This window comes from Betta splendens, chromosome 16, assembly GCF_900634795.4.
Source record: "Betta splendens chromosome 16, fBetSpl5.4, whole genome shotgun sequence".
NCBI classification, from domain to species: Eukaryota; Metazoa; Chordata; class Actinopteri; order Anabantiformes; family Osphronemidae; genus Betta; species Betta splendens.
In genome coordinates, this window is record NC_040896.2 from 9,928,281 (window position 1) to 9,938,038 (window position 9,758).

The following is a 9,758-nucleotide window of genomic DNA, read 5'->3' on the forward strand; positions in this document are numbered from 1 at the left end:
GAGTAAAAAAACTGCTTGGATTTGTTTAAAAGTCACAATTTAATCCACCAGCCAATCTATGGCAGAGTGTAGGACTCCTACACTCAGAGGGGACTTGAGGATTAGTGGGCACTATTTATAGGGAGGTGTCCGTGAAGCAGTGCACAGTTACAGGCCGGTGCCAAGTTTCTCGCTGAACCCACACCGAATGAGGGGCAGAAAAATGAAGACTTCATTAACGCCGTTTGATTGATGGATGGATCTGTCTGCAAGTGAGCTGGAGGGTTCATCATATACGGTATCTAGGGTCATGTAAAGGTAAGGAATAAAAAATGAAGCCAACTTCAGCAGTAGGCCTAATCAGTGTCATACATTCAAGTTAAACCATCCAGGCTCCACTTTAAAAACAGGTGCTTCAGAACAGGGTCACGCCTCAGAGTCTCGGTCCAAAATACGACCAGTACTACGCACGTCGCAGCCATCAAAGCCCAGTGACTCCTAACCGCTGTTTGGCCTTTATGCTCAGCCCCCTCCCTTTCTCACACGGAACAATCTTTATCTGCTCAGCAACAAGCTCCCTTTGCTCAGCTGCTCTCCGATGGCAGCACATTACGGCCACAGCGAGTTCCTTGATCCCAGTCGGAGTGATCAGAACAGGGCAACCTCTTAGCTATTCCAGTGGGAGATGGCAAGATTTAGAGTGTTTTCCATTATACCCCGAGTAGGGCCTCAGAACCACGGTGCTGCCCACTGCGGCTGCACAGATAACTTAAGGGTGGTCACTGAGGACAAGCAGCAGCTGAGTCTATAGGCAGCTGCCATGTCATTGTCACGACCTGTCTGATATGGACACTCTTTGATGAGGTCCCGCCTGAGTGTATAACGTTCCACCAGACCTCAAGCATTTAAAAAGTCTGACCTTATTGGTGAACTCTGTATCCACATCACTGAGCTGAGGGAATGCGGAGTTGTCTTTGGGCACACGCATAAATGCAATAAAAGGATGCTTAGAGAAAGTGGCAACAGATTTACTAGACAGGGTGGGATTTATTTAATTGCTGCATCTACTTAGGCCGAGTGGAACTGGGATTTATTTGTTAACAGCTAAAAAGACAATGTAAACCTGATTAACTACAAAGACACGGATTTAAATGAACTGGGCATAAACTATGCTTCTACAGTACCTTCTGGTGTCTTTATTCTGCTTAAAATCTATTTTGTCAAGATAAATAAGGAAAGAAGGAATCAAACAAAATCAGCACAGATCCTATTAAAGCCAGCGTATACATATGAAACTCTTCTGAGGAAACAAGATGCGCCATCAATACGTAAACAGGCTATAAATCAGTCAATAAATCAAAGTAATTTACATTTACTACAAGTAGCAACAATTCATATTATTAACTCAAGTTAGAGTATTTGTTACATGCTCTAAAGTACTTCATTGAGGAGCTAATTAGACCAGGTATCAATATTCTCCAGTCTTAGTATGAACAACATGTACAATTTAACTAGCATCCAAAGGTGTCAGTTCAATTCAGTGCAGTAAAAGGCACAGTTTAGTTAAAGTCATGCCAATATGACCATTATGATGAGCAATAATTGTTGGTCTGTCTGTCTCCATCTGGCCATCGATCTAGGATTTACTCTGCCTGTCGCCCAGTGACAGCTGCATTAATGGATGGATGGACAACTGTTCATCTAATGGTGGCGCTAGATAAATATGTGCAACACCAACAGGACTTCATCCTCTGGGGGTCACAAATGTATCCACACACCAGCGGTCAATTCTCATCCTAGATATTTCAGTCTGAACCAAAATAGAGGTACAACACTAGCTGCCATCTACAGTGGTATGATGCTACGGTACCTGGAGGCGAGTGGCTAAGAAGCATTAAGAAGCCCCAGAGGTCTCAGGTTTGGACAGCAACTCCGGTTTATTTTACAGATCTGTTGTCTGTTCCTCTGGAAATTGACAGATTTATAGCATCACTGCCAATCAGCACACAGAGGACGAGCGGCTTTAATTTTGCCTGCTTGCAGGCTTGGTTATTTTCAGTTCATGTGATAACTGAGAATTAATCCCTGTTGTATGTCTGCTGCCAGCTACAGCAAGAGCCTTCAGACTGCTCGGTTCTCTTTTCATTGCAAAAAAAAAGTCCAAAGCCACAAGAAGCCAGTTACGCATAAAGCAAAGAGCAGATCCTCCCTGGTGTCGCTCTTTGTTTGCGTTGGCTCAGTGGGGCGGCTTCCTTACAGATCATTTCACTCTGTGTTGGACCGGCACCATCGTTAGCATCTAGCATCTCAGTAAAGCATATCCCTACTCCACTAACATGTTGTGGTGTGGTTGCTATGACACCGTGGAACATCACAGTCTCAGAAGTGATGACATGAAGCTCTACATATTAACTGGGAATTTCTGTCCATCCAATTAAAAGTTGTGAAATTTAAAGCAGCACTGGGGAAAAGTGTGTTTTCTCACATTTTCTGATCTATATTACTTATGAACCTTTTGACAAGAACATAAAAACAACATTGACAAAGTCAGTTTAGTTGTTGCTAAGGCACTCAATCTTCTTGCTCCTTATAAGTCTTACTAGGAAGATACCACATGGAAAAATAGCTATTTTAAGATCACATTTATTCATTGTCAAGGGGTTATTAAGTGTGTGTGCAAATGTCACAGCGCGCGTGCATGCGTGCGCGCGTTTGTGTGTGAGAATACATGAGGCCATGTGGGGGAAGAACATGCACGGCTAAATTTGTGTTCTCACAATTCTGCTTGTAAGTAGATTTATGTGCACGTGCACATTTTGAATTTTTTTCTAAATGTGTGTTAGTGTGAGTGTGTGAAAGCGGTAACAAGGGGGTGTGTTTGCATGACACATGAGAACAGCCGCCCAGGACCCTAGAGAGAAGGGCCGAGCAGCAAGGAGGGGGGCTGAAACTACCAGCCGGCCGGCGACAGTGGCCTTCAGCTGTGAATGCTGTCAGAGTGAAACTATTTAAGTATTGGAGGTTGGACGAGAGGAAAACACCTTTCGGTTTCCTACCACAGGACAAACATTAACTCTGCACAGATAAATCTGTGGCTGCATTAGTGTGAAAGAGACTGAAAAACATTTACATAAACTGTCAGGCCAGGTGAGCAGTCTGTCAACGCCTGCACTGCTGAACCCTCAGCTCTTAGTTCCAGCTTTATTCACCTGATTTGTCTATTGTTGCCAACATTCAAATATACAAATAGGACATAGGAGTAACATTAAACACAGTGGGTTCCCTCTGTAACCTGGTGGAAAAGATGATGGACTTTAGAAGTCAGAAAGAGATTATTAATTCTTTCCTTCATTCTTCAAACTAACTCTTTTCAAAACAGGAAACTGTTAACAGCTGTGCTCCTCAGACTAATATGAGAGTTTGGTGCTACCTGCACGTATGACTCCTCTTTAGTTATAGAAGGGCCTGACTTTCATCCTGCTAATATGAAATAGCTTCTAGTCAATTTAGATATGCGTAAATAGTTGCTTATAGCAAGACAGCATGACATTTAAGATAGACCTAGGAATAATGAAATCTATCGGAACATAAGAGTTTTACTCCACTGATCTGCAAAGACACTAATCATTGTCCTGATTGGCTGAAGGTTCCTCTCCTTTTTCCCAGTGAGGAAATCAGGCCCAGCTGGTTCTCACTGTGAGAAGTGGAAAGTCCCCACTTTGCGCATCATTGTGCTCTTCCCCTGTTCACAGTTTCTTCTCATATGAGACCAAGTCTGTCTCAGCAGCAGTGGGAGCTGTCTGGGGCTTTGGTTTGGTGTCGCTGGGTGCGACGTGGCACAGCATTTTTGGGTGCAGGTGACTGAAGTTGAATGATGGTGAGTGGAGGTGTCGGCCCCTGAACTATTCTACTTAGTGGGACAGAAAGCCAGGAGATGGTTTGTTAAACAGCACTGTGTTTATGGATATCACATGTAAACCCAGATAATCATTTCAAGTGGCAATGCAGTAGAAGTGTAACTTAAAACAGATGCAAGGGGCATTCCCTGTTCTGAAGCAGCTCTCTGTGCATGGAAGGAAATGTAGCTAAGCCACACAGTGAGGAACCTAAACTAAGAACTTATGTGAAATCAAAAAGCAACACTTGGATCAAAATGGCTGCCATCACAAACATCACTTCATTTAGTGGTGCACAAAGAAGCATTTAGTGCTTGAACTGGCATTTCCCCATTTCCATCCTCTTAAATCATCACTAATTAAATATAAACAGTCTTGCCTGAAGCACAACAATCCAGCTTGAGGTCATTCAAGGCCAAAAGATCAGATTCTACCACTATAAATAGGTAATAAACACCTGCTCACATGGCTCCACAGTGCTTGGGCTGAAAAAGCAACAAAAAACAAGTACAAGTACAACAGTCCCTGTGGATGTCATGAGGGCATCCCAGAGTTGGGTAGGAGCAGTAGGCCGGTCCTGGTTAATTTAATGGCTTTGTACTTGACTGAATTCATCAGCTGTCATAACTAAGATCAAAAATGTAGGGAGCAGCAAAGATGTGCTTCAGCGAGCCAGGAACGGTGCTCGTAGACGTTAACTACATATACACACACGCACACACATACCTATTCACAGGTGGTTTCGAGCCCCGGGCAACACTTGTATAATACGAGTCTGTGTGTTAAAAACGTGTTCAGTCAGAAAGAACAAGAAGGAAAGAATAGCGCATGCAAAATGTTTGTGAACAATCTTTGTGATGATGCAGTGAAGTTTGTGAGAACGAGCACAGTCTGTTCCCATGTGCATCTGATTGTGCACGAAAACACAACAAGAGCGAAAGAAGAGGCCGATTATAGGTTGAACTAGCTTCGACCATTTTACATGTTGAAGGAAAAGATAACAACATAAAGATATAAAAATATCATTCGCTCTGAACTAAGTCCATTATTATGCAGTGAGACACTCAATCGGCATCTAACATCAAAGTCTGGAGTACTTCATGTTCTTTAATAGGCGCCCTGCTGTGCTGTTTATGAAGCAGTCCAATTAGCTAACAATGATCTGACGTTTGCCTAGAAGATAAATGCTAAGCTTATTGCTCACTTTTGCACAACTGAGACCTGTCTTATGCCTTTTCTTTTTCCATTAAGAAGACACGAACAAGGACTAGAACCAAAATCCTCTACATGTGTTCTTCATCTGGTGTGAAAAAAGCACTAAATCAACTTTCTGTAAAATGGAAAAATGCAATAGACTGTGGAAGCTGTGGGAAGTAAAAAAAATATAGATTGAGAGAAGTTGGACGGGAATTAGGTTCCGGACATGCAGTGCCAGGGCGCTTCCTAGTTCTACTATTCCCCTGTGCAGGGGAGCTCTGCTGCACAATGATCATAAACAGACAAAGACTGGTCATGCATTGTAGAGACAAGATGTGGACCAAGGTTTTAATGGGATCTGGGGAAACATGCTGGAGTTTCATAACTGGGGAAAGACCAGAATCACACGATCTACATCTTCTCTCAAGACACTTCACAATATTATATTCACCGAATGTTCAAGCTGCACAGAGCGAATGGCTGCTTCATGTAGTTATGTAATGTTTAAAATAGGAAATCTTTTGCTATAGGTAATTGAGGAAGTGCTGGTGTTGCTTTGCTTAGGTGGAAAAATATTTAGTAGGTGCAGGTTCAGTTTGAGAGGATGTAAAGGATGTGTCCTTCTTGTGAACTTGTTATTTCATCATTCAGAGCTTTAGGTTGTTTATGACAGGAACAATTTCATAGTGTGTGTGCAAAGGTGCAGTGTGTCGCCAGTGCTATTCCTTAAAGCCAAGCAGCATGTATGTAATACTGACAGACAGCTAGCTCTGTCTCCATCTACCTCCTCTCATCTGAAGCAAAGAGGAAACTGTGACTGGGTCTGAGCTTGAGACCTCAAAGTTCTTGTATGTGTAAACATGTGTAAGGAAGCGATGAACCAATGTGACAGCAGATCTGCTGTTTGCATTATGTGTAAAGACGGGTCCATGCACTGAATATGCCGGAGTATGCAGCACAGATCAAACAGGAGAAGGGGAAACGGGAAAATACCAGACAGCTGAAGCTTGGAGCAGAACCAAAAGCCACAGAAGGAGCTGTGGATCCAGCATCCCTGAGCCCTGCAGAGAACAGTGGGTCTTTTAAAACCTGGTGCTGGCGCTGCTGTGAATATTTGGAAATAATATGAGATCATTGACATTGAAAAATTCTTAACATAAATAGGATTTTCTGCTGCAGAGGTGAATGCAGTGAAGTTCTGTAAAGTTATAGAACTCAAAAAGTTGTTTAGGTTGAAGTTGATGAGGCCTCATTTTTTCCAGGAGGAGCAGCCTTTTTTCAGGAGGGCACTGCACTGGAAATGATTCCATCAACAGAGTAAAACGGACCAAGATCCACAGTGATTTCACTTTTTTGTTACTCTGTATATGTTAATTCATCTCTAAATGGAGGCCGATCAGTTTCTCAGAGCCATCAGACACAGCAAAAGAAACAAAACTTGGAGGGTATAACAAGCACATTTTCCTGATTAAACCGACCCCATGAGAGAAAACAGGTGGGCTGGCTCATCACACACTCTCATACATCTGAGTCACTGGCCCGCTAGCTTTCCAGGTGTTCAAGCTCCTTACAATGTGTCTGAAACACTACATTCATGCCATCCAATGAGCCTATGCAGCTGCTATGTGACGATGTAAATAATGCCCTATTATGTCTATAGAATAAAGTTGCATTTCAGGTCAAATATGTTTGTTGCACTTAACAAAGAGCTCACAGAGAAGGATGTGTCACAAAATGAAACATACGTGTGAGCAGTGAGTCGTTTTCCTAAGTTTGCAGAACTACTGCTTTTTAGAGAACTGTAACATAATAATAACAACAATAGCTCGAAAAAATGCATTACTGTGGTTCCCTAAAAATTTTCAGTTAAAGCATCTTTACCATACTGTTGCAAAGGACTTCCACATCCTCTGCTCTGTGTTTTACTCAAAGTTGGGAAAGTCACAGTGGTTCAGTTGGTAGAGCGTTGGCTTTGGGAGCAAAAGAGGGGAAGACTCAAAGGACTGTAACAGTGCAGTGGGATCAATAAAGTTCAATTATTATTTTGAAGATACATTAAAGCTTATCTGAGCATCTGTTCATCAGCTGATCAGATGACTCATTTAGTCACATGCACTGAGCTGACGTTCTACATTCATATAAACATAGACAGGTAATTTCCAGGAAATCTTTCTATTTGCAAATAAAAAACAACTGTGTAATATGGCCACACGAGACATTTGAAACTAAATTTCTCATGGATGCTAGTGATTTTATGTGCCCTGAAGCTTAACACACTCCCTAAACCAAGCAAACAACGGTTTTAGTTACCTACAATCAGATGTTAATCAAATTAGGAAACATACTAAACCACCTGACTAGGTCCTATAATTAGGTGTTAATTATTCTGGGAAAAGGTCCAGGAATTATAAATTTATATAATAAGAGCTTTGTCAATACACATCTGACCCAAATTAAGTCATTTTCGCTATTTTAGCTTGACTATAGCCAGACTATGGGAAACAATTATTTTGAGTTAGGTAACACAGTTTGAGAAGGAATCAACCCCAGATGGGATTCTGGCAAATCACAGAGGATGGGAGCAGCTCCAGGAAAAGAACCGATCACCAAACCGAGTCCCTTGGTTCTTTCTGAGGGGCTCAGATGTCCTGCCTGCTCCGCGTATGCAACTCGTGCAGTTTGTCATGTCCAACGACTTTGATTTCCACGGTCACTGTGTTGGCAAACATACTGTGCAGCGTGAAGAAAGCAGACTACACAAAAGCTCCTGTTACTCTACAAACATGCATATTCAAAACGGATTTCACAAACATCTGTATCTGAAGAAGAGTTACACTAATATATCAGTTTCATACTGTTGGACAGAAAAGCATTTGCATATTAGTTCGGATCTAAACTTATTTCATGATTCCAGTGAATAATAGATTTTAGCTGTGATTAAACATAAAAAAGCTAGTGGGCAAAATGGAAAATTATAATCAGATGTGAGAAAATGAATCAGGCTCAGTGTCTATTCATCATTGTATTGTTATGCATCACCATGAAGACTATTTACTGTTGAATGGTCTTTAACTTCATGAACTGAAGGTTACACATTTTATATACATTGTACATTATTTTGATACCTATAAATCATCCCTACTACAAATCTACAGCTTTGTATGTAATAATAATGTGCCATATTTGTGGATGTGCTGATTTCCCCACTGACTTCCCTCATTAAACGTTGCAGCATCACCTCTGAGATTTTACAGTAACAGGCTAGAAAACACTTGCAAGTTTCTATTTTAGTGTTATTTTGGCAGCATTTTCGTTTCTTAGGAAACTCCCCACAGCTGATGTTTGTAAGCAGCGTTGGATGACACTGTATGTTTTAAACAAGGAAGTGGCTTCATGTCTTCTTGCGTCTTGGCTTGTGCTCAAAGAGCCACGTTAGTCAAAAAGATGTACTACATAACCAGCCCAACCATTAAACGTCTGACTGGGAAAGCGTGTGGGTCCAGCCTCGACGCAATCTTAAATCTTATTGATTACCGCCCTTCAGGCATACGCATTCTATCACACTAATGTCAAATTAATTAAAGTCACTCGTTTGCTTCTTTCCCAACAAACCACAGCTTGCGCTTCGTTGCTGTTTTCTGTCATTCGTTGCCAGAAAAAAAGTGCAACACTTACTGTAGGAAATGCAGCCAAATCATCATCATCATCATCAGTCAAGTGAGAAATAATCTCATTCTGGGAATAATAAAACATTCTAGCTAGAATATAATAATAGATTAGATTCGACTCAGCACTTTTTACTTGCAAATCACTGTTTTGTTTACTTGTCGGTCCAAAGCTTCAGTCAGTTGCTATGCTGTCAGTCACTAAGGGACCTGCATTGCACAATAGACATATTAAAAAAACTTTACAAATACAACTGCAACAACTGCAGTTACTAAGGTGCCATCTAAAATGTGTTACATAATGTGTTATATTGACTAGGAGTCATTTGTTCATTAATAGTAAAGTGTTTCTGAAGCTAAAACAGTCAACAAACCCTAGTACTGTACGTGCTTTTGCATTTGCGGGTTGCGCTCTGTCTTATCCTTCCAAAACACTCACCGTTCCACCGGGACCTAATGAAGTGACTGTGCTGGTCACTTTAACCTCTAGACTGGCTGCAAACGTCTGAGCAGCAACGTGACTAAAATGTTCCGCTTCTTCACCAGCTCCTGTTGACATGCCTTTAGGCCAGGAGCTGTATTCCAGCTGCAGGGCTGGTGAGCATGGAGCGGTGAAGCCTGTGGCTCTATGTGCTGTATACTGTACATAAAAGAGAACAAGGCTTGAAAAAAGTATGTGTGCAGAGCAACCAGATCCAAGACTAATCTCCTCCAAAGCGGCGGCGGAGCCGACCTGAGTTGACTTTGGGTTCGCTTTGTGCCAGTTCCAGGCGAAGTTGGCACATGCGTTTATACTCGTGCCGACTTTGCTTTAGTTGCAAAATAGCTGAAACAAACCTCAGTTATACCTGTAGGTCACATTTTCTTCTGTCCTTGCAGCCACATGCAACATTAAAGTAGCCAAAGAAAATGGAACAACAACAACATCTATTAATGAGAGCGGTCAAAAATCACCCAGTGTGAGGAATGAATGCCATTTCACAGAGGCTTTCGTTTGTGGTTTTCTAAAAGGGTACTGACG